The sequence below is a fragment of the Cheilinus undulatus genome, linkage group 9 (genome assembly GCF_018320785.1).
Source record: "Cheilinus undulatus linkage group 9, ASM1832078v1, whole genome shotgun sequence".
Lineage (NCBI taxonomy): Eukaryota > Metazoa > Chordata > Actinopteri > Labriformes > Labridae > Cheilinus > Cheilinus undulatus.
Window position 1 is genome coordinate 50780059 of NC_054873.1, and position 25049 is coordinate 50805107.

The 25049-nt window shown below is 40.2% G+C and overlaps 1 protein-coding gene across 1 annotated transcript in view; it reads left to right on the forward strand.

Annotated features, from left to right (window-relative positions):
• The first annotated feature begins 1765 nt into the window (after positions 1-1765).
• Positions 1766-25049, forward strand: part of si:ch211-106e7.2 — a 30026-nt gene continuing 6742 nt past the window's right edge. Inside the window, exon 1 of the mRNA XM_041795211.1 lies at positions 1766-1897. The gene's annotated coding sequence lies outside the window, so the exon portion shown is untranslated. The remainder of the gene's footprint in view (positions 1898-25049) is intronic.

The following is a 25049-nucleotide window of genomic DNA, read 5'->3' on the forward strand; positions in this document are numbered from 1 at the left end:
ATAATTATGACCCTCCCATCCATCCATTTTCTATACCCCTTGTTCCGTTCTGGGTTGGGGGTGGGCTGGAGCCTATCCCAGCTGTCACTGGGCAAGAGGCACCCTGGACTGGTCGCCAGTCAATCGCTGGGCTGACATATAGACAACCAATCACGCTCACACTCACACCTACGGCCAATTTAGAGTGATCACTTAACCTAGTGAGCATGTTTTTGGTGGTGGGAGGAAGCCAGAGTACCTGGAGAGAACCCACGCATGCACAGGGAGAACATGCAAACTCTGCACAGAAAGGCCCTGTTCAGGAGCAAAACAAGCTGTAAGGCAACAGCACTAACCACTGCGCCACCCATAATTATAACCATAATTCTTAATATTTAAATAAGAATCAAAGCCCCAGCACTGGACCAGATAATGGCCCCTGATAAACCCAGAGAACGGCCCCTGATAAACCCAGAGAATGGCCCCTGATAAACCCAGAGACTGGACCCTGATAAACCCAGAGAACGGCCCCTGATAAACCCAGAGAACGGCCCCTGATAAACCCAGAGAACGGCCCCTGATAAACCCAGAGAACGGCCCCTGATAAACCCAGAGAACGGTCCCTGATAAACCCAGAGAACAGCCCCTGATAAACCCAGAGACTGACCCCTGATAAACCCAGAGACTGGACCCTGATAAACCCAGAGAACGGTCCCTGATAAACCCAGAGAACGGCCCCTGATAAACCCAGAGACTGACCCCTGATAAACCCAGAGACTGACCCCTGATAAACCCAGAGACTGGACCCTGATAAACCCAGAGAACGGCCCCTGATAAACCCAGAGAACGGCCCCTGATAAACCCAGAGACTGGCCCCTGATAAACCCAGAGAACGGCCCCTGATAAACCCAGAGACTAACCCCTGATAAACCCAGAGACTGACCCCTGATAAACCCAGAGACTGACCCCTGATAAACCCAGAGAACGGCCCCTGATAAACCCAGAGAACGGCCCCTGATAAACCCAGAGACTGGCCCCTGATAAACCCAGAGAACGGCCCCTGATAAACCCAGAGACTGGACCCTGATAAACCCAGAGACTGACCCCTGATAAACCCAGAGACTGACCCCTGATAAACCCAGAGACTGGACCCTGATAAACCCAGAGAACGGCCCCTGATAAACCCAGAGAACGGCCCCTGATAAACCCTCAACTTCTTTTTGCCTATCTTTAACCCTTTTTGCTGCTTTTGTCCGTTGTGTCTCCTTCCACAGTCATTCATTTCTCCTCTCAGAGCTGTCTTGGTTCCTCGTGCTTTTTTCTGACATCCTGTCGTTTGTGCCATCCTGGCTCAGCTCTGAGGTCTAACATTACTTTCCTAATGGTTGAGTTCAGTGTGTCCGTCTACATTGTTAACATTAACAAAAAAGGTAATTCTAGTTTACATTTGTTAATAGTTTATATTTTACTACCACATACATAAATCTGATTCATTTGTGTTGCTTTGATAAGAATGGTTATTACCCGGGTTATATAAAATAAAATTTAGCAGACCCCCCCCCCCATCCCTCCTATGGGAGGCCTTGGACTTGGGCTCCAACTGGTTCAGACTCAGCATTCAGATTCACCGGGACATTCCTGGACAGGCGTTTTGAATTTTCTAATGATGAGTTTGGGGGCCTGACCTGGCCCCTGTTCCTGGCTCCTGTTTGGCTATCTTTAACAGAGCCCCGCCTCCTGCAGTGACGTCACTGCCAGAGAAGCAGAGAGGAGGAGCAGAGAGGAGGTGTTACTCAGTGAGATCGGGGTCAGTGAGGAGTGTTTTTCCTGCAGCTTTCCGGATTAAAAACCATGGATAAACTTTAAGAAGAAGACAATCCCCATGCTTCTCCTGCAGCAGGACCGCGTGGAGTGTGAAGTAAGTACTCTGCCGTAAAGAAGCGTGGTTGACGTAAGGGGTTGAAGGTGAAGTTGATGGGGCGTTGTAATGTGGGCTCGCGCTCACATGTGTTAAGAAAAGACCTCTGTGACAGTAAAGAGGGACTGTTGAACCCCTCTGAAGGTCTTAACCACGTCGCAAACATCTGCATCCTGGCTCGGTTGGTGGAACAGAGGAGGGAGTCTTTGAAAACCTGCTTCCTGTTCGATCCTGGTACCAGGCTCTGTCTGGTGCACCTCCCCCCATCGCTCGCCCTCTCTCCGGGTGTCCTGACTCTCAGCTGTTCCATCATCGAAGGAAAGAAACATTTATAGAAGCCCATCCAGCGTGTAAACAGTGGTTCTGGCACTCCGCGCATGCGTGTGAATGTAGAGAAATGAAAGTTAAACAGGAATAAACATCCGCGATGAGCGGTTTGAAAGTCGAAACAAAGAAATCCACAGCTGGGAGCATTTCTGAGTCAACGCTGATCAGCTGATAGGTCTGATCAATATCTACAGAAATGTTATTAATATATTTATCTACAGATACTGATCAGCTGATAGGTCTGATCAATATTCACAGAAATGTTATTAATACATTTATCTACAGATACTGATCAGCTGATAGGTCTGATCAATATTCATAGAAATGTTATTAATATATTTATCTACAGATACTGATCAGCTGATAGGTCTGATCAATATTCATAGAAATGTTATTAATATATTTATCTACAGATACTGATCAGCTGATAGGTCTGATCAATATCTACAGAAATGTTATTAATATATTTATCTACAGATACTGATCAGCTGATAGGTCTGATCAATATCTACAGAAATGTTATTAATACATTTATCTACAGATACTGATCAGCTGATAGGTCTGATCAATATTCACAGAAATGTTATTAATACATTTATCTACAGATACTGATCAGCTGATAGGTCTGATCAATATTCACAGAAATGTTATTAATACATTTATCTACAGATACTGATCAGCTGATAGGTCTGATCAATATTCACAGAAATGTTATTAATCTAGAGTGCTTATCAATTGTATTAGACCAGCTGTCATCTCTGTCTCAGAGACCATCCAGCATCATGAAGTGCTTTAATGCAGACTCTTTCATTTTCAGTCAGCTCTCCACGTTTTACCATTTTGAACAGGAATGAGGAATTTCAAACTGAATTCACCCAAATTTGAGCCGGCTCACTGGGCTTCTCTGAGAAGTCAGAAATGAATCAAGCATAACATTCAACCACTAAAACTCATTTTTCTGATCAGGAATGACGGTAAATAACTATAATTTGACATATTAATCAGAAATATTAATGTGCTTTACTATTTTTTCAGGTTTTTTTGTAAATCAGTAAATGTGAAAATTCATGGATAACAATAATAATTCCATTTTAGCATTAAAAATATCATTTTGGTTAAAGAGCTTCTACATATTGGTGTATTAACCATTGCAGAAACATCAAAAATGATTTTGGTAATTACCAATGCTGTTAATTTAGGGCAGCTGTGGCAGAAACCTGACTGTGGTTAGGGTTAGGGTGGTCTAATACATTTGTTAAGCTCTGTATTTATCTACAGATACTGATCAGCTGATAGGTCTGATCAATATCTACAGAAATGTTATTAATATATTTATCTACAGATACTGATCAGCTGATAGGTCTGATCAATATCTACAGAAATGTTATTAATATATTTATCTACAGATACTGATCAGCTGATAGGTCTGATCAATATCTACAGAAATGTTATTAATATATTTATCTACAGATACTGATCAGCTGATAGGTCTGATCAATATCTACAGAAATGTTATTAATATATTTATCTACAGATACTGATCAGCTGATAGGTCTGATCAATATCTACAGAAATGTTATTAATACATTTATCTACAGATACTGATCAGCTGATAGGTCTGATCAATATTCATAGAAATGTTATTAATACATTTATCTACAGACACTGATCAGCTGATAGGTCTGATCAATATCTACAGAAATGTTATTAATCTAGAGTGCTTAACAATTGTATTAGACCAGCTGTCATCTCTGTCTCAGAGACCATCCAGCATCATGAAGTGCTTTAATGCAGACTCTTTCATTTTCAGTCAGCTCTCCACGTTTTACCATTTTGAACAGGAATGAGGAATTTCAAACTGAATTCACCCAAATTTGAGCCGGCTCACTGGGCTTCTCTGAGAAGTCAGAAATGAATCAAGCATAACATTCAACCACTAAAACTCATTTTTCTGATCAGGAATGACAGTAAATAACTATAATTTGACACATTAATCAGAAATATTAATGTGCTTTACTATTTTTTCAGGTTTTTTTGTAAATCAGTAAATGTGAAAATTCATGGATAACAATAATAATTCTATTTTAGCATTAAAAATATCATTTTGGTTAAAGAGCTTCTACATATTGGTGTATTAACCATTGCAGAAACATCAAAAATGATTTTGGTAATTACCAATGCTGTTAATTTAGGGCAGCTGTGGCAGAAACCTGACTGTGGTTAGGGTTAGGGTGGGCTAATACATCTGTTAAGCACTGTATTTATCTACAGATACTGATCAGCTGATAGGTCTGATCAATAGTTACAGATGGAGCAGAGCTCATATGGTCTCGTCTGACAGTCCTCTGTTGGCTGGAGGGTGACTTCCTGTCATGACAGGTCAGAGGTCATCAGTTTTACTGTATTGTTGTGTCCAGAGGCATTTGGGGGTTGTAATTTTATGATAGTCGCCTCAATAACGGCACTTTTTATTGGAGGAAAACAGAAGGCATGGCAGATGGATAAGTCATCAGGCAGAAACCCAGGACTACAGAGTCATAAACCGGGCTCCAGGGGTTCTCAGTCCCTGAGGGCCACACGGATGTGTGAGAGTGCTGGGAGGAAAGGTCCAGAAGGGCTGTTACACTGCAGTTAGTGGAGAGGCACCAAATGGGACAAGCAGAGCCAGCACTGGTGTCTAACAGAGTATATAAATAATCTAGTATGATGCTTATTTCATCACGTCCTGTGGTGTCACCTCCATCCACAGTACTGTCAAAGAGGATTTCCCCTTTCTTTATTCCTTTTTTTGCATATTTGTCAAACTTAAACATTTACGATCATCAAACTAGACAGCGATAACCTGAGTAAATACAAAAGTCAGTTTTTAAATGATGATTTCATTTATGAAGAGAAAAAAGCCATCCAAACCTTCATGGCCCTATGTGGAGCAATGATTACCCCCTCTGTTAAATCCTGAGTTAACTGTGATTAACCACATTTTTATAAAGCTGAGTCCAGTTTGATTATCCACACCCAGACCTGATCCCTGCCAGACCTGTTGGATCCAGAAACCCCTTAAAAAGAACCTGTAGACTACAAGATCTCTAACACATCATGGAACCATCTAAAGAACTTCAAGAAAGAAACAGTAACCGACATCTATCAGTCTGAAAGGGTTCCAAAGCCATTTCCAAGGCTGTGGGTCTCCAGCTTACCACACTGAGCGCCGTTACCCACAAATGGGAAAAACTGTGAACAGTGGTGAACCTTCCCAGGAGTGACCGGCCTAAGAGTGCATGGACGACTCATCCAGGAGGCCCCAGAAGAATCCAGAACAACATCTAAAGGTGAGGATGGAATGTTCATAAGCTTTGATGACATCATCATCAAAGGCAAAGGGCAAAATGTTGGTGAAGCTGGGGTCGTTGGGCCCTTTTCCTCCATTTTTGCCAAAAAGCACACCATACAACAAAGGTCAGTCAACATGAGGAAAAGACTGTTGGTATTTACAAGAGGGCCAAACCTTCTCAGGAGTGGCAGGCCATTTCTAAGGATTTAGGACTTCAACTAACTACCCTGAGAGCCATTATCCACAAATGGAGAAAACTGTGAACAAAGATGAACCTTCGCTACCAAAATGACTCCATAGGGAGTATGGACAACTCATCCAGGCGGTCCCAGAAGAACCCAGAACAATATCTAAAGACCTGCAGGCCTCACTGACTCAGTTAAGGTCAGAGTTCATGATTCAACAATCAGAAAGAGACTGGGCAACAACGGCATCATGGGAGAGTTCCAAGGCCAAAACCACTGCTGACCACAAAGGCTCGTCTCACTAAAAACATCCTGATGATCCTCAAGACTTCTGGGAAAATATTCCAGTCAAAAGTCCAACTCTGAATGGACTAAAAGACCTTGAGGAAGCAGAATGAAACAGGCACATAGTGGCACTCATGCTCAAACAGGCCTTCATGCTGGGACCCCCCCCCCCCAATGTGGCTGAATTAAAGCTGTTCTGCAAAGAACAGTGGGACAACATTCCTCCACAGTGATGTGAAAGAACAAACATTTGCTTCAGTTGTTGCTGCCAAGGATGGAATAACCAGGTATTAGGTTAAGGGGGAATGACTTTTTCACATAGGACCAGATAGATTTGGATGGATTTACCCTTATTAAATTAAATCATCATTTAAAAACTGACTTTTGTATTTCCTCAGGTTATCTTTGGTGATCTGAAACATTTAAGTGTGACAAAACCATCACTAACTTTATCTTATTTATAGAGTTTATTCTAAAGATATGAGTATATTTGTATTTAAACCAGCGTTTACATTTTTTTTAGTGAGCTAAAGTGTTGTTTTTCTCTCTCTGGAGAGGATGATTGGGATAGCCACAGCTAGATAGGTCTCATTCTTACATCAGTAGCTGTTGCCAGTGATATCAACATCTTAGACAAAACACAGGAAACCAAGTCCAACCTTGGCAATCAAGTTCACATATTTCCCATATATTTGTACAAAACAAAGACCTCAGACTGTTCTGGGTTAGGGTTTCTGGTCAGCCTGCTTTTATACTAACAGCCCCTGTTTAATAAATAACCCCTACTCCATATGTGTGTATGGGACTTCCTGTCAGCTGTAGTGAGCACTTATCTTTGTTCTGCAGTGGTATTCCTAGTTCTGACGCACTGACAAAGTCAGGGTTCTGAGATGAAAGAAAGCATTCTCAGATGAAAGAAAACATTCTGAGATGAAAGAAAGCATTCTGAGATCAGAGAAAACATTCTGAGATCAAAGAAAGCATTCTGAGATGAAAGAAAACATTCTGAGATCAAAGAAAGCACTCTGAGATGAAAGAAAGCATTCTGAGATGAAAGAAAGCATTCTGAGATCAGAGAAAACAGTCTGAGAAGATAGAAAGCATTCTGAGATGAAAGAAAACACTCTGAGATGAGAGAAAGCATTCTGAGATCAAAGAAAACATTCTGAGATCAGAGAAAACATTCTGAGATCAAAGAAGGCATTCTGAGATCAAAGAAAACATTCTGAGATCAAAGAAAGCATTCTGAGATGAAAGAAAATATTCTGAGATAAAAAAAAACATTCTGAGATGAAAGAAAACATTCTGAGATCATAGAAAACATTCTGAGATCAAAGAAAGCATTCTGAGATCAAAGAAAACATTCTGAGATCAGAGAAAGCATTCTGAGATCAGAGAAGGTATTCTGAGATCAGAGAAGGCATTCTGAGATCAAAGAAAACATTCTGAGATGAAAGAAAACATTCTGAGATCAAAGAAAACATTCTGAGATGAAAGAAAGCATTCTGAGATGAAAGAAAACATTCTGAGATCAGAGAAAGCATTCTGAGATCAAAGAAAGCATTCTGAGATCAAAGAAAGCATTCTGAGATCAGAGAAAGCATTCTGAGATCAGAGAAAGCATTCTTAGATCAAAGAAAGCTTTCTGAGATCAAAGAAGGCTTTCTGAGATCAAAGAAAGCATTCTGAGATCAGAGAAAGCATTCTGAGATCAGAGAAAACATTCTGAGATCAATGAAAGCATTCTGAGATGAAAGAAAACATTCTGAGATCAAAGAAAGCACTCTGAGATGAAAGAAAGCATTCTGAGATGAAAGAAAGCATTCTGAGATCAGAGAAAACAGTCTGAGAAGATAGAAAGCATTCTGAGATGAAAGAAAGCATTCTGAGGTAAAAGAAAACACTCTGAGATGAGAGAAAACATTCTGAGATCAAAGAAAGCATTCTGAGATCAAAGAAAACATTCTGAGATCAGAGAAAACATTCTGAGATCAAAGAAGGCATTCTGAGATGAAAGAAAACATTCTGAGATCAAAGAAAGCATTCTGAGATGAAAGAAAATATTCTGAGATAAAAAAAACATTCTGAGATGAAAGAAAACATTCTGAGATCATAGAAAACATTCTGAGATCAAAGAAAGCATTCTGAGATCAAAGAAAACATTCTGAGATCAGAGAAAGCATTCTGAGATCAGAGAAGGTATTCTGAGATCAGAGAAGGCATTCTGAGATCAAAGAAAACATTCTGAGATGAAAGAAAACATTCTGAGATCAAAGAAAACATTCTGGGATGAAAGAAAGCATTCTGAGATGAAAGAAAACATTCTGAGATCATAGAAAACATTCTGAGATCAAAGAAAGCATTCTGAGATCAAAGAAAGCATTCTGAGATCAGAGAAAGCATTCTGAGATCAGAGAAAGCATTCTTAGATCAAAGAAAGCTTTCTGAGATCAAAGAAGGCTTTCTGAGATCAAAGAAAGCATTCTGAGATCAGAGAAAGCATTCTGAGATCAGAGAAAACATTCTGAGATCAATGAAAGCATTCTGAGATCAAAGAAAGCATTCTGAGATCAGAGAAGGCATTCTAAGATCAAAGAAAGCATTCTGAGATCCGAGAAAGCATTCTGAGATCAGAGAAAACATTCTGAGATCAGAGAAAACATTCTGAGACCAGAGAAAACATTCTGAGACCAGAGAAAACATTCTGAGATCAAAGAAAGCATTCTGAGATCAGAGAAGGCATTGTGAGATCAGAGAAAGCATTCTGAGATCAGAGAAAACATTCTGAGACCAGAGAAAACATTCTGAGATCAAAGAAAGCATTCTGAGATCAGAGAAGGCATTCTGAGATCAAAGAAAGCATTCTGAGACCAGAGAAAACATTCTGAGATCAAAGAAAGCATTCTGAGATCAAAGAAAGCATTCTGAGATCAGAGAAGGCATTCTGAGATCAAAGAAAGCATTCAGAGATCAGAGAAAGCATTCTGAGATCAAAGAAAGCATTCTGAGACCAGAGAAAACATTCTGAGATCAAAGAAAGCATTCTGAGATCAGACAAGGCATTCTGAGATCAAAGAAAGCATTCTGAGATCAAAGAAAGCATTCTGAGATCAAAGAAAGCATTCTGAGATCAGAGAAGGTATTCTGAGATCAGAGAAAGCATTCTGAGATCAAAGAAAGCATTCTGAGATCAGAGAAGGCATTCTGAGATCAGAGAAGGTATTCTGAGATCAACGAAAGCATTCTGAGATCAGAGAAAGCATTCTGAGATCAGAGAAGGTATTCTGAGATGAAAGAAAACATTCTGAGATCATAGAAAACATTCTGAGATGAAAGAAAACATTCTGAGATCAGAGAAAACATTCTGAGATCAAAGAAAGCATTCTGAGATCAAAGAAAGCATTCTGAGATCAGAGAAAGCATTCTTAGATCAAAGAAAGCATTCTGAGATCAGAGAAAGCATTCTGAGATCAGAGAAAACATTCTGAGATCAGAGAAAACATTCTGAGACCAAAGAAGGCATTCTGAGATCAGAGGAAACATTCTGAGATCAAAGTCAGAATTATGTTATCACAGTCATGAATCTGGGATTGAATAGAAAAATCTGAGATGACAGTGAGAAGGGGGCTCATCCAGAACTAGTTACAAATATCCCCTCTCCATCTTAAGTCCCCCAGTTCTGTAAGGACTCTGAAGTAACGCTCCCATGTTTGGAGCTACAGAGACCTGAACCGGCCCCAGATGAACCCAGAGACTTGATCAGGAGACCTGCATAGAAGATGGATGGGAAACAATGGCGTCTCTACCATCTGAAACCTCTCTCAGACTCATGGACGTCTTACATAACGCCCTCTCTGTGTTAATCTGGCTGCTGAATACAGTAGCTGCTGCAGGCTGGCCTTATCTCTGACCCTGTTTAACCCTGCAGTAACAGCCTGGCTATGCATTTGCAGATATGTGACGCTGGCTTTGTCTAAAATCAGGTTCTAAAGTTTTGAGGACCTGGCTCGTTGACTTTGAGCTGTTATTTTTTTCTGTTTATTGTCTTTGGATATCTGCTCTCTCAACACTTTCAGAAGTAGAAACTGTATACCTGCAGGAAGTTTGAGCTAAGCTAAGCTTTCCTTCAGGATTGTAAATGTTAGATTTCTTGGCTTAGTTTCCAAACAGTCACTGTCAGACATGCAACAACGGCGTTCCCTTCTCTAGCACTTCAAAAACCATGTTCAGATAATAATTTTGTTTGGTGATAACTGTAAGATAAACCTGTGCAGACATGATTTAGTGGTAAAAACTACTTTCTGTCCAAAGATGAGGCTTAAAGTTTTTATTTCTTTCACGTCTAACTCCTCCTAAATAAGAACAACTAAAAATGCATACCAAACACACGGCCGGGTCTCAGGAGGTTAAGTTGTGAAAACCATATTTAAAAATTAACCTAGTAAAATAACCACTCTTATCAAAGAAAAAAATATCTTTTTTGTGTAGTAAATAGCCTTCTAAAAAAACGTAACTCCCCTTTGTTAAAAAAGAACAAGAATGATTTGCTACAATGGGTTAATAATGGCATAAAATGGTGGAAAAGATGGTGAAATTAGATTTTAAAAGTAGCAGAAGTGGTTCAGAAGAGGCATAAAAGGGGGATAAAAATAGTAAAAAAGGCAAAAATTGGTCAAAGTGGCAAAAATGGGCATAAAAAGTGGTAAAAAGGAGTTAAAGTGTGAATGAAATTGCTTTAAATTGTCAAAAAAGGGTTAACAGAAAGAAAAAATAGGCAGATACCGGCAGAAATTGGTTAAATCAGTAAATATGGGCATATCAAATGTTCAAATGGGGTTAAAATGGGAAAAACTGGGTGTAAACAGTGGTTAAAAGGGGTTGATAGTAGGGATGTAACGATATGGAAATTTCATATAATGGTTATTGTGACCAAAATTATCACGGTTATCATTATTATCACGGTATTGTTGAAATGTGCTCAAAATGTTCAAAAAGTACTTATACACACACTGGAATCATTTAACCAAGTTTTTTAAAACACACACAATGTACTTTGTTGGCAGTACATTAAAATAGTAACATCAAACATACAAATGTGCTTTAGAGACAGCACCTTATGGCCTTAAGAGGTAGCTGCACTTTGTGCAAATTGTAGATAAGATCCAAGAATACTTTTCTTTACATTCAGTGCTCAAGACTAGATCTAGTCTTACAGATCTAAGAAAAACTGGTACGGAAAGAACACTTTCACTGTTTCATGTACCTTTGTGTACAATCTCTCTCTCTCTCTCTCTCTCTCTCTCTCTCTCTCTCTCTCTCTCTCTCTCTCTTTTGCTCTCTCTCTCGCACTCTCTCTCTCTCTTTCGCTCTCGCTCTCTCTCGCAGTCTCTCTGTCTCTCTTTCGCTCTCTCTCTTTCGCTCTCTCTCGCACTCTCTCTCTTTCGCTCTCTTTCGCTCTCTCGCTCTCGCTCTCTCTCTCGCACTCTCTCTCACTCCCTCTCTCTCTCGCTCTCTCTCTCTCTCTCCCTTGCTCTCTCTCGCTCTCTCTCGCCATGTTTTCAAACTGCCACACACCAGAGAGCACTGCTCCTTCTTCTTCTATGGTGTTTAATGGCAGCTGGCATCCATGAAGTTTCATTACTGCCACAGAGCTGCAGCTTCTCCAGGAATTGAGCAGTATCACCGTGAGTTTTCAAAGTGCGGTAATCAAACACAGTTTTAACGATAATTAAAATTTGAAACAGTAATACTTAGTGTTGTCACGATACCAACATTTTGGTATCGATACCGGTACCAACATGTATTTCAATACTTTTCGATACTTTTCCAAATAAAAAGAGAACACAAAAAATGTCATTATTGACTTTATTTTTATAGAAAATTTTAGAACTATAACTATGCATCAGTAAAAAAATGTATGTGTTAAAAAACATAACATGTCATTGTTTGTTTCTGTCAGTGTTTTAGGATACAGAAAAAACTGCAAACAAACCAAAAGAGGAGATATTTTCTTTGTGTGGGATTTAAAGGTTTAAAAAGCTAAAAGCTAATATTATTACCATCATTATTATTTTAAATACTTAACCATTTACTGATATGAGGATGTATATATATATATATGTGTATATATATATATGTATATATGTATATATGTATGTATGTATATATATATGTATATATGGATGTATGTATATATGTATGTATATATATATGTATGTATATATATGTATGTATATATATGTATGTATATGTATATATATATGTATGTATGTATATATATATGTATGTATATATGTATATATGTATGTATGTATATATGTATGTATATATGTATGTATATATGTATATATGTATGTATATAAATGTATATATGTATATATGTGTATATATATGTGTATATATATATGTATATATGTGTATATATATGTGTGTGTATATATATATATAATGTGTACATATATATATATATATATATATATGTACATATATATGTGTATATATATATGTACATATATGTATATATATATATATGTACATATATATGTACATATATATATATATAATGTACATATATATGTACATATATATATATGTACATATATATATATGTACATATATATGTATATATAACTGTTACTATATATATACATACTGTTTATCAAAAACATTTTTTCTTTATTTGTCAAACTTAATATTATTTAAAGGTGTTTGGGCAGGCGCAGTTACAGACAGCATGACGTGAGAAGCACCACCTTCTGATTGGTTGAAAATCCTCCCAAGATGCTTCCATGACAAAATGACCTCACTGCCCTAAGCAAAGATGGCAGCACCCGCGGAAGATAAACAATACACGATCGAAAATGGTTTAAAAATGGATAAAACGGCATTTATAATCAGCTCCAACGCAGTGGATTTAATCTTTAAAGACCTGGAAAAGTCAGCGACGTTCCAGGCTTGTTAGAACTTTAGAGCTACAGGGACATCCAGGGTAGCAAATGAACGGCAAAACCATCAGCTTTCACAGGGAAAAAAACGGTAGGCGGGGGCGCGTAAAAAACAAGTACCGGTCTCATCCAAGCACAGTTTAGTACTGTTTTAAATGCCTCAGTACCCCAGTACCAATTTAGTACCGGTATACCGAACAAGCCTATTAATACTAATCGTCTCAAATTTTACCACGGTTTATAGTGATACCTGTTATCGTTACATCCCTAGTTGATAGTGGCAATAATGGGTCAGTAGTGGCAAGATTAAGCTTAAGAGGCAATAATTGGTTTAGAAATGGCAAAAACGGACAGAAAAAGAGATGGAGAGAGTTTAAAACTGACAAAAGTAGGTGTTACTGTAAAAATGTGTCAAAATTGGTGGGGAAATTTGATGAAAAGGGGTAAAAAATGTGACATAATTGGTGTTAAGTGGCAACAGTGTAATTTTAAAAAATATTCAGTTTTTTAGGGCAGGAATAAACGACAGAAACGTTGATATAAGTGTTAAATGGCAAAAATGTGTTAAAATTTGTGGGAAAAAATGATGAAGACTGGTTAAAATTGGCAAAATTGGTGTAAACTGGCAACAGTGCTGTACAAAAAATATTCTTAGGTTTTTTTAGGGCATCTGGAGACCCCCTCTCAGTGTCTCGTGACCCCCGTGGGGGTCCCAATCCCCAAGTTGAGAACCCCTGTAGTAAAGGGTAGGGATCGTACCCTTGTATGTAGAGATGTTGTGATGGTAACTGCAGTGTTCAGGTCCATGTAGAGCTGTAGAGTTCTAACTCTCCTCTGTTCTCTCTCTCCTCATGGCCGTCCTCCATGTCCTGACCCCCCATGGACATTCAGGATCACATGATTGTAATCAACCTTTATGCAGATGACGTGTGAACAGCCAGTCAGTGCAGCATCTACATTTATTCAGGTTGTTAGCGAGTCTTTAGAAGAGAGTCGTCGAGTCTTTGTCACAGAGGAGACGCAGCGTGGCGTCTGTGTGATCTCTGATGTTAGGGATTAGTGGAGGTGTTAGATTACCTCAGAGAACGCTGGGATCCTTGTAATCTTCACACCTTTTACCTGCTTCATTTAAATGTCAAAGCTCTGGCTCAGAGTTCACTCAACAGACCGATGATGGCAGCAGCCAGCGGCTCAGCGAGACCTTTACTCCGTTTACTTTCAAATGAAACCTCCCTATCCACTAAAAGTAGTGAAGAGGGAGGTTTTTAGACAGCGGCTCCATGACCCTGCTATCGCTACCAGGAGTCTGGTTCAGTACGCTAAACCTACAGACACCCGTACCCTCAGTGGTGGGTGGACTGTATAAATGTGACGTTCCAGGATAGCTAAACCTCAGAGTGAACGGTGAAATTCATGACTTCAACAGTGATTATTACCCATCATAGTTATGGTCACCTGTAATGATGTTTGGGATGAGGAGGTGATGCCATGTGGACGTAGCGTACGCGTCAGATGTTGTTGAAGCTGGAGCTCATGGGAGTTGAATGTCTGCTCAGGAGTTTTTAAAATTAGAGGGATCATGGGGGTGCACAGATAGCCTAGTGGTCTAAGGCAGTGGTTCTCAACCTTTTCAGCCTGTGACCCCCAAAATAAAGGTGCCAGAGACCGGGGACCCCACTGGACCTGAAAGTGGTTGAACACAGACATGCACAATTTAGAATAGTCTTGTGGTGACAAGGCCATCCATAAGGGGGGAAAATGAGAGCCTTGTGGCGTCTGGCCAAGCTGGGGGACCATGAAAGTCAGCAAATCCACGGTCTACTGTAAAGTTAAGCTGTGAAAACCATATTTAAAAATTAACCTGATAAAATAACCACTCTTATAAAAGAAAAAAATATCTTTTTTGTGTAGAAAATAGCCTTCTAAAAAACGTTAATCCCCTTTGTTAAAAAAAGAATAAGAATGATTTGCTACGATGGGTTAATAATGGCATAAAATGGTGGAAAAGATGGTAGAATTAGATTTTTTTTGGGGCATTTTTGTGCCTTTATTAGATAGAGGAGGACAGTGGATAGAGTCAGAAACAGGGTCAAGAGTCGGGGAGAGACATGGGGTAAATGGTCTCAGGCCGGATTCGAACCCGGGCAGAAATGGTTTAGAAGAGGCATAAAAGGGGGATAAAAATGGTAAAAATGGCAAAAATTGGTTAAAGTGGCAAAAATGGGCATAAAAAGTGGTAAAAAGGAGTTAAAGTGTGAATGAAATTGCTTTAAATTGTCAAAAAAGGGTTAACTGAGAAAGAAAAAATAGGCAGATACTGGCAGAAATTGGTTAAATCAGTTAATATGGGCATATCAAATGGTGAAATGGGGTTAAAATGGGAAAAACTGGGTGTAAAAAGTGGTTAAAAGGGGCAATAATTGGTTTAAAAGTGGCAAAAACAGAAAAAAGTAGTGGAAAGAGTTTAAAATGGACAAGAAAAGGTGTTAAATGGTAAAATGTGTTAAAATTGGTGGGGAAAAAAAGATGAAAAGGGGAAAAAATGTGACTAAATGGTGTAAAGTGGCAACAGTGTAATTCAAAATATATTCTTGTTTTTTTAGGGCAACTGTAGACCCCCTCTCAGTGTCTCGTGACCCCCAATGGGGTCCTGGGTCTGGGTCTAGGGCTGGGCAATTAATCACAAATTAGATTAAATCGCAATATGGACTGCTGCAATTTTTAAATCACAGAGGATGCAATATTTCTTTCACTTGAAATTTGAGTTGAAATACCGGTTCAGAATTTTTTTGCAGCAGAAACGTCGTGCGTTATATATCATGCAATCATTCTAGTACCATATTTTTAGAATAGTGTACGAAAAAATCCTATTTTCTTTACTTTTTAAATGTTTTTCTTGTTAAATATGAGAATAATATAAGATTAACATTCCCTTTAATAAAACAGTTCATACTTAACTTGCAAAATGAGTCAAAATCATCAAGATTTGTTGATTTGTTGAAAGTTGTTCAGCTGTAGCTTAAACTAATATTGTGCTGGTAATAGTTTAGAAAGACTCATTGATTGTTTTTGTTGGAAAATACATGAGATGAGGACCTGAAAGGTACAGTGTGTAAAATTTGGCATTTTAGCGACATCTAGCGTTCAGATTTTAGAATGAGCCCATCTGTCACCAAAACGTCACGTCACTAAGCAACGGGAGCCTGTGACGACCAAAAAGGATCGTGAGCCAGACATCATTTACAGCAGTGACGAGGTGAGGGTTTATTCATTCATCTTTGTAACCATTATTTTTATAGATTATAGGTCAGTCTCCTTCTCCACCTGCCTTCCAGGTAGCTTTCAGGACCGGCGGGCAGGTTCGTATTTAAAAATCGCGTTTCGCTCTTTCTGTCCCCAAAACGTTGCCGTAGACAACATGGCGGTTCATTATGTCAGCCTCTGTGAGGGCGACCCGCGGTAATGTAAATTTAAAAAGCTTTTTTCTAATTTTGTGCACTTATTTTAACATACTAAACATAGATATATAAACATTATATCCCATGTACGCCGTTTCTGTTTGGCGAAATGCAGCCAAATTTTACACATGTTAGTAAAAAAGTAAAAAAATCCCAATTAGATTATTTCCCCGAATCGTTCAGCCCTAGTCCTGACCCCAACGTTGAGAACCACTGGTCTAAGGGTTTGAATCTGGCCCGTGGCCCTTTGCCGCATATCTCTCCCCACTCTCTCTCTCCTGTAACTCTATCCCCGGTCCTCCTCTATGGACTAAAGGCCCCAGGATGGCTCAGCCGGCTGCAGAGAAGGGAGTTAGGATGTAAGCTTCACCGTATAACAACAGGAGAGCATAGTTAAAGCTGTTTATGCAGCCAAGCATTTATATGTTTACACCACCTTCCTAGTTCCACCAAGTTTGTCTGCATTTTTCTCTGATTTTCCTAAATAGTCAATGCAAATCACGTTGTTTCATTGTTGGCAGTTTAATGCAGGCCCGGGTCCACGGCTCTCACATTTATGTGTCCCTAACATCTTGTTCACATTAACACGGAGTACCTTAGGTTCGTTTAGGGGGTGCCTCCTGATGTTTGCCTTATGTGCTGCTTCATCAAAAGTTCATGTAAAAGACATCCTAGCCAGTCAGTGTAATTTTCAAATCACCAACCGTTAGAGCATAATTCAGATTTTATCAACCGAACCTCCCAATGATGACTGAAAGCACTCAAAATGCACTGTTCCACATTATTAAGCACATCAGAGTTTAAAACATTTCATAGGTTGTAAAGACCTGAAAATGGTCATGTGTTGAATCTGCAGCATTAGGAGGTCATATTTACTGAAATCAAAGCTATTTCAGTCAAAAACATCTTAACAGGCCAAGTTCCATGTTAACATAGGAGCCCTTCTCTGATATCACCTTCACTATTCTTCATCCATTGAACTTGTGAGTTTTTGGAGAGTTTCTGCTTGAATTTCTTTGCAGGATGTCAGAATATCCTCCCAGAGCTGCTGTTTTGATGTGAACTGCCTCCCACCCTCATAGATCTTTAGCTTGAGGATGCTCCAAAGGTTCTCAGTAGGGTTAAAGGTCAGGGGAGGATGGGGGCCACACCATGAGTTTCTCTCCTTTTATGCCCATAGCAGCCAATGACACAGAGGTATTCTTTACAGCATGAGATGGGGCATTGTCATGCATGAAGATAATTTTGCTACAGAAGGCACTGTTCTTCTTTTTGTACCATGGAAGAAAGTGGTCAGTCAGAAACTCTAGATACTTTGCCGAGGTCATTTTCACACCTTCAGGGACCCTAAAGGGGCCTACCAGCTCTCTCCTCATGAATCTGGCCCAGAACATGACTCCGCCCCCTCCTTGCTGATGTCACAGCCTTGTTGGGACATGGTGGCCATCCGCCAACCATCCACTACTCCTCCATCTGGACCATCCAGGGTTGCACCACACTCATCAGTCAACAAGACTGTTTGAAAATGAGTCTTCATGTATTTCTGGGCCCACTGCAACCGTTTCTGCTTGTGAGCATTGGTTAGGGGGGGCTGAATAGTAGGTTTATACACGACTGCAAGCCTCTGGAGGATCCTACACCTTGAGGTTGGTGGGACTCCAGAGGCACCAGCAGCTTCAAATACCTGTTTGCTGCTTTGTAATGGTATTTTAGCATCTGCTCTCTTAATCTGATGAATTAGTCTGTCAGAAACCTTCCTCATTATGCCTTTATCTGCAGGAACTCATCTGTGCTCTGAATCAGACACTACTCTCTTCACAGTACGATGATCACGATTAATTTTTCATGAAATATCTCATGTTTTCATTCCTTGTGGGAGCAGAGATCCTTTTTCTTCCCCATATTTCTGAAACCTGTGGTCTGCTTAATAATGTGGATAATGTGAATAATGTTCATGTGAAAGCTAGCAGCTTTGCTTGGAGCACCGCTGGTAAAAAGAGGAAGCTGCAGACTGAAAAACAGGAGCAGACAGAGGAGCCTTCAGTGAATCAGGAAGCTACAGGTTCAGTGAGGGGACCCTATAAAGGGGAGACTCGAGGCAGAAGGGGACAGTCAGTTCCTGTGCGATCTAGACGAGGTGGCACCTGGTGTCTACTTTTGAATTGATCCGCGTTCGAGCATTCTTCTTCGTCTGTGTTTCTTTAACTGGAGATTGGTGGAGATCACTGATAAACCAGGCCGATATGAGCCTTCAGCCTCGGCCCTGTGTTCTCAGATCAGGTCCATAAATGTGAAACAAGGTCGCCCACAAGGGGGAAAAAGGGGAGATTTTTCTGGGGCCCAGCCAAACTGGGGGCCATGGAGGTCAGGGAATCAGTCTATTGTAAAGGTAAGCTGTGAGAACCATATTTTATATTTAACCTGAAAAATGATCACTTATTAAAGCAACAAAAAAAGTTTTTTTTTATTCATGCTGGAGTACAGGATAAACTTTTTCAAGATGAAAACAAAAACAGAATTACCCTTTTATTTGTAATGTTATCAGTCTGAATGGGCACAGTGAACTAAACCAGTGGGAAAGTACTGTTAGATGTCAGGATGCTGGATTAACTGAATAACTAGATCTATCAGATAACCCAGGTAGGCCAGGCCCACATCAAAGAGTGCATGCGTTATCAATTCTCTTCAATGCAGGATGAGGTGAGTTTATATACAGTATGATTAAAAAGAACAGGTCTACGCGTGCCATCGTACTTTCTCCAGGATTGTTGACGTGTGCTGGAACAGCCTCATAAACAAGGCAATAAAGATATTATTATTACATAACGCAAGATACCATGGAACACCTGGAAGTTTGAGTCCACCTTTAAACCTTCTGTTAATAAATTCTTTATTCCATTCCCATCATAGAAATACGAAAAAATATAAGAGCATTTTAAACCAGGGGGACGTTACAGTCATTGAGACCTGACGGCAGTCACCCAGACCTGTTTAGAACCCGGAGTCCCGTGACATTTAACCCTTTAAAACCTACCACTGTGGAAGTCTGCCAGGACATATTCTTACATTTTTACATACTGTAGTGCAATTTTTGGGAGTATTTTTATTTGCTTTACATCAATATAACCCTTATATCCCACTTTTTAATAATATGTATTGACTTATGTCTTAACTACTACTACAATAAATGGATTAAAAGTGCAATAAACCTAAAAAAAAAAGAAAATAGTTTTTATTTCACATACATTTTGAGATGTAGTAAATTTTGTAACTGTAAAAAACCGAGCCAGATGAGTAGTTGGACTCCTCATCTGATGCTGTAGTTAGTCTGAAAGCTTTTTGCCAGCTGTAAAACCGTTTGGAGCGACCAGGTTTTTGTGGCCCCATAACTACACATGTGTGGAAGTGTGTGTAAGGTGTGTGTGATGGATGTCTGGTGTGTGTGGGTTGTGTGTCTGAGTGTTTTTTGTTAAAAAGTAGGGGTGAAACGAGAGCGAGGGCGAGTTTGTGTTCTTCAGGGTTTTCGTGGAAAAAACTACAACTCCCAGGAAAATATGCCACTTCCTGTTGTTGAGGGTGGGAATCAGGTAGGAACACTCAAGAATCATGTGACAGGTCATGCCCACAACGTGATGACCTTTATTTCAACGTAGGAAGTTCTGCAAACACCCGTGGTCTCCTTTATAAAGATTTTTTTTATGTGCGCTCTATTGTGTATTTTTACAAACCCATCACTGCAACGAGAAAGCTCTGAAACATGGTGAATGTCTGAAATGTTAGTGTAACTCCCCAGATTTTATATGCAATTATATGCAATATATTTTATATGATCCATCTATCTTATCCGGTTTAAAATCTACCACCAATCAAAAATGAATATGCTAATCCTAGCGTAGGCGCCACGCTGGGTTCTAGAGGGTTAATCAGTCTGCAATGTGAAATGAAAAATCTACATATACACATGTAATATTTGGAAAACACACTGCCTGGCCAAAGAAAAAGTTGCCACCAAAGAAAGGTCACTCACTCTGATATTTGGTTGGACCGCCTTTAGCTTTGATTACAGCAGCGTTCGCTGTGGCATTGTTTCGATAAGCTTCTGCAATGTCTCAAGATTTATTTCCATCCAGTGTTGCATTAATTTTAATATTGATGATGGGAGAGTTTGACCACTGCACTAAGCCTTCTCCAGCACATCCTAAAGATTCTCAATGGGGTTAAGGTCTGGACTCTGTGGTGGCCAATCCATGTGTGAAAATGATGTCTCATGCTCCCTGAACCACTCTTTCACAATTTGAGCCCGATGAATCCTGGCATTGTCATCTTGGAATATGCCCGTGCCATTAGGGAAGAAAAAATCCATTGATGGAATAACCTGGTCATTCAGTATATCCAGGTAGTCAGCAGACCTCATTCTCTGGGCACATAATGTTGCTGAACCTAGACCTGACCAACTGCAGCAACCCCAGATCATAGCCCCGCCCCCACAGGCTTGTACAGTAGGCACTAGGCATGATGGGTGCATCACTTCACCTGCCTCTCTTCTTACCCTGATGCGCCCATCACTCTGGAACAGGGTCATTTTGGACTCATCAGACCACATGACCTTCTTCCATTCCTCCAGAGTCCAGTCTTTATGCTCCCTAGCAAACTGAAGCCTTTTTTGCATGCCAATGATTTGACCCTTCTTAAACAGACTAACATCTTTTCCACGACCACAGGATGTGTCTTTGACATGGTTAAGAAATGAGAAGTTACTCATTGCATCAGCTGGGGTTAAATAACTTGTTGCCAGCTGAAAGATAATCGCCCATGCAGTAATTACGCAATAGGAGGCTCGTACCTATTTGCTTAGTTAAATCCAGGTGACGACTTCTTTTTTGGCCAGGCAGTGTATCACAAACTAGAAAAGCACTCGGAGAACGCAGACCTCCGCCATTAGCCCTATCTCCCAATAGTACAGAATCCTTTAATAAATTCCTGGATCCAGACGGTGATCCGGATCAGTCCCAAAACCTAATCAGTTCTTCCTTATGCCATTTCTGACATTTCCTGAAAATTTCATCAAAATCTGTCCATGACTTTTTGAGTTATGTTGCTAACAAACGAACAAATGGACCCGATCACATGACCTCCTTGGTGAAGGTAATTAAAAGCAAACAAACCAACTCTCTCTGTCCCATCGTCATCAGAGGACTCAGAGAGTGCCCTCCTACCTGCCTCTCCTAGTCTGGTATGGGATAAAGATCAGGAGTATGCACAAGTCGTTGCTGAATACAAACCACAAAGTAAAGTACACACATACAACCCAACAAAATCATAAAATGACTGATGCAGCAGGAGGAAATCAGCGTAATTATACCAGTGAAGGACCAAACATGCTGCACATCCTCCTGTCAAACCAGTCCTAACCCAGCTGGTCGTTAATGTTGGCAAACTCCATCTGGACAACTTTCAATTCTTGGATCACGAGGGATGTTAGAGATGTCGGATCATTTTCCACATTAACTTCCTTCGTCTGCACTGATGAAAGTTCCCATCCCCCTTTATCAGCCAACATGATATCCGGAGCACGTCTATGTTCTAGCGCAGTTCTACAGCCCTCTTTAACCCTTTCATCCAGAAGCCCTTTTTCAGTGTTCAAGCTAGAAAATGACATACCCAAATACAGCTGAGTATTTCTCTGCCACCACAGTCTACATGGATAAGCTTGGCATCAGTGTAGAGACAACTCTTTACGGATTTCAGCAGACGTGTAAAATCCCTGCAGAGTTACTGGGACTGAGTGAATAAAGATGGAACATAGCATCTGCCTAACAATGTCTACACTTTTAGAGTAAGTATGTGTGTGTCTGGCATGAAATATTGTAAAAGTATTGAGGATGGCTTGTTTGCAGTAAAGTACTGTGTTTAGAGGAACCGTAGTTTTTGACATCTTTTCATTCTGCTGGCTGTGGTCTGAGTCGTGTTTTGTTTAGGTGGAAAATGTTGTGCTTGTTTGTTCGCTGTGATCTGTGGTGTGTGACAGGACTCTGTCCATGGACTTTGAGACTGCCTTTTAAATGTTGTCCTCAGAGGAGAGCCAGCCCCAGATAACGGGGCTCTAGGGATGAAAGGGTTAATTTCAGTCTTAACAGCTTTGAATAATTTAGTAGAAGAGTTTTGTTTGTGTAAGCAAACATCTGCTCAACAAGACAGACCTGACTGCCAAGGATTTGGATGTGATCACTGTTCCTAGTAAGGATGTTGTTACGGCCTAGGGAGAGGCCTTGTCCTGGTCTTCTGCTCTTCCTCTTTGCTGTGTCTGGTTTGTGTTGCAGGTAATGGGGGAGGTGCCCATCAGATGCAGCAATGCAGCACACCTGAGCAGGCTGGGCTCAGAAGCCTATAAAGCAGACCTGTTCACTGAGCTCACTCTCTTCCCCTGGCCTGCTGACTGAGACCGCTCCTTTGTTTGTAGCTTTTTTTTGCTCACTCACACCCATACACTCACACACATCCAACACTGCATGCACACTGACAATCATAGTTTGATAATCCTTTGACATATTTCATTATTTCATTAAATATATTTTTTGTAAAAACCTTTGCAGTTATGTGTGGTCTCCCTTTTTGTCATGCACTTTTGAGCCAGGTTGTGACAAAATGGGGGCTCGTCCATCTTTAGAAACAAGTACGAGCACTGAGACATTTTCTGTCTGAAGTCTTTCTTTTGGGTAAGTACATATGAGCACATTTTCTGTGTATGGAAGCCATGCTAGAGGTAATTCTCCCTGGTTGAGATCGGAGGTTCCTGCTGGGCTGACTGAGGTCGTCCTTCCTTCGGTTCCTCATTTGTTATTTTCTTTTGTTTTCCTTTTTTGATGGTAACCCTGGGGAGGGGGTGCGCCTAATTCAGTTTATTGTGGTTGGTCAAGTCACTGCCTACTGCAGTATTCTGGGTTTGGTGACGCCTCGAGCCCGGCACGCCAACCAGTTAGGGTAAGCTTAAGTTTAGGTAGGAACCATGGGGGAGTTACCATTTTCTGTACACTCAGCGGTGTGTTCGCTGTACTAAATGAGAATGTTTTTGTTGCTTGTACTGTGTGGTGTTTGTTGCTTTGCTTAGTGCATTCAGTCTTGCAGTTTGGTGAGGTTCTTATGTTAAGAAGCTAGTTTGTAGCCTGCTGTTTGTAACTAGTACTGTTTTGTCACCTCTATTGTATTTAGCTGCATGTCTGAAGGTTTGTAGCTGCCTTTAGAGGATAGATGGTGAATTTGAGCTTTTGAGTTTAAAGAGTTTGTGACTTTGAATAGTGAATTTGCTAAGTACTAGTTTGGAAGACCACATAGTCTGCATTTTGTCTTTGTTCATGAGTACATTTACTGTGTTATTTTGCGTTATTTTTTCTGGCCTCGTCTTAAGCGTGATGTTGCTGCTTACATTAAGACGTGTCACACATGTCAACTGACAGGTAAACCTAATCAGTGTATTAAACCTGCTCCTCTGTTTCCGATTCCTGCTGTGGATAAACCATTTCAACATTTAATCATTGATTGTGTTGGACCTTTGCCGAGATCAAAATCTGGTTCTGAATATTTGTTGACAGTGATGTGTCAGGTTACACGTTATCCTGCTGCCTATCCTTTATGAACCATTACAGCTAAATCTGTAGTAAATCTGTAGGTTGTGACAATGTGGTGGTGGTCCATGAACCTAAAAGAAAAGTTGACAACAAAACAAATGAAGCATGTCAGAGTGGCAGACAGCTATTGAGGCCTTTCTATCAAAGCTGAGGTCAGATGGTTAAAATAAGTGATAGGAATGAGGAAAAAGGCCCACATATGTCCGTTCTTTTTGCCAGTAGGGGGCGTCACAACAATAACAGAAACCTCCCAGTAGGAGCAGACCTTCATCATACATGTGGAATTTAAATGAATTTTGATGTTTCATGGAAGAGTTATGGTGACTTCCTGTCAGACGGTGGGATATTGAATGGCTTTGCCATCGCCACTGAGGTGTCCTCTGATTAAACACGTGACCCTGGAGCTGCTAATATTTATGTTGTGTGGTTTCGTACGAGATCATGGTATTGCATAAGAACACAGGATAAAGTATAAAGAAGAAACAAGCAGCTCTGTCAGGAATAAAAGTGTGTGCTCACTACAGAACAGTAGACCAGGTTTGACCCAGGTTTGTGAAATAAAAATGGTGGACTTCCTACATGGATTTTGGCATTGGTCCAAGATGCTTTTTGAAAGATGTATTTTTTGGGGCTTTTTGTGCCTTTATTTGATAGGAGGACAGTGGATAGAGCTGGAAACAGGAGAGACATGCAGCAAAGGGCCACAGACTGGATCCAAACCCTAGCCCGCCTGCGTACATTGGTAGCACTGTAGACCATCTAGGCCATCTGTGCACCCCCAAGACGCTATTTGAAGGTTTTGTCCAGATTTGTATGCCCACCAATTTTCATTATCCAAGGTTAAACCTTCTGCGGGGGCTGATGTTTTTAAATATTGTAGGGGGTGCCATCGACACCCACTCGTCAAGAGCATGAGGTTTGTAACCGTGACCAACAAGGGTCATGTGTGTGAAATTAGATGATTGTACGATGCTGTAAAGTTCATGAAATAACTACT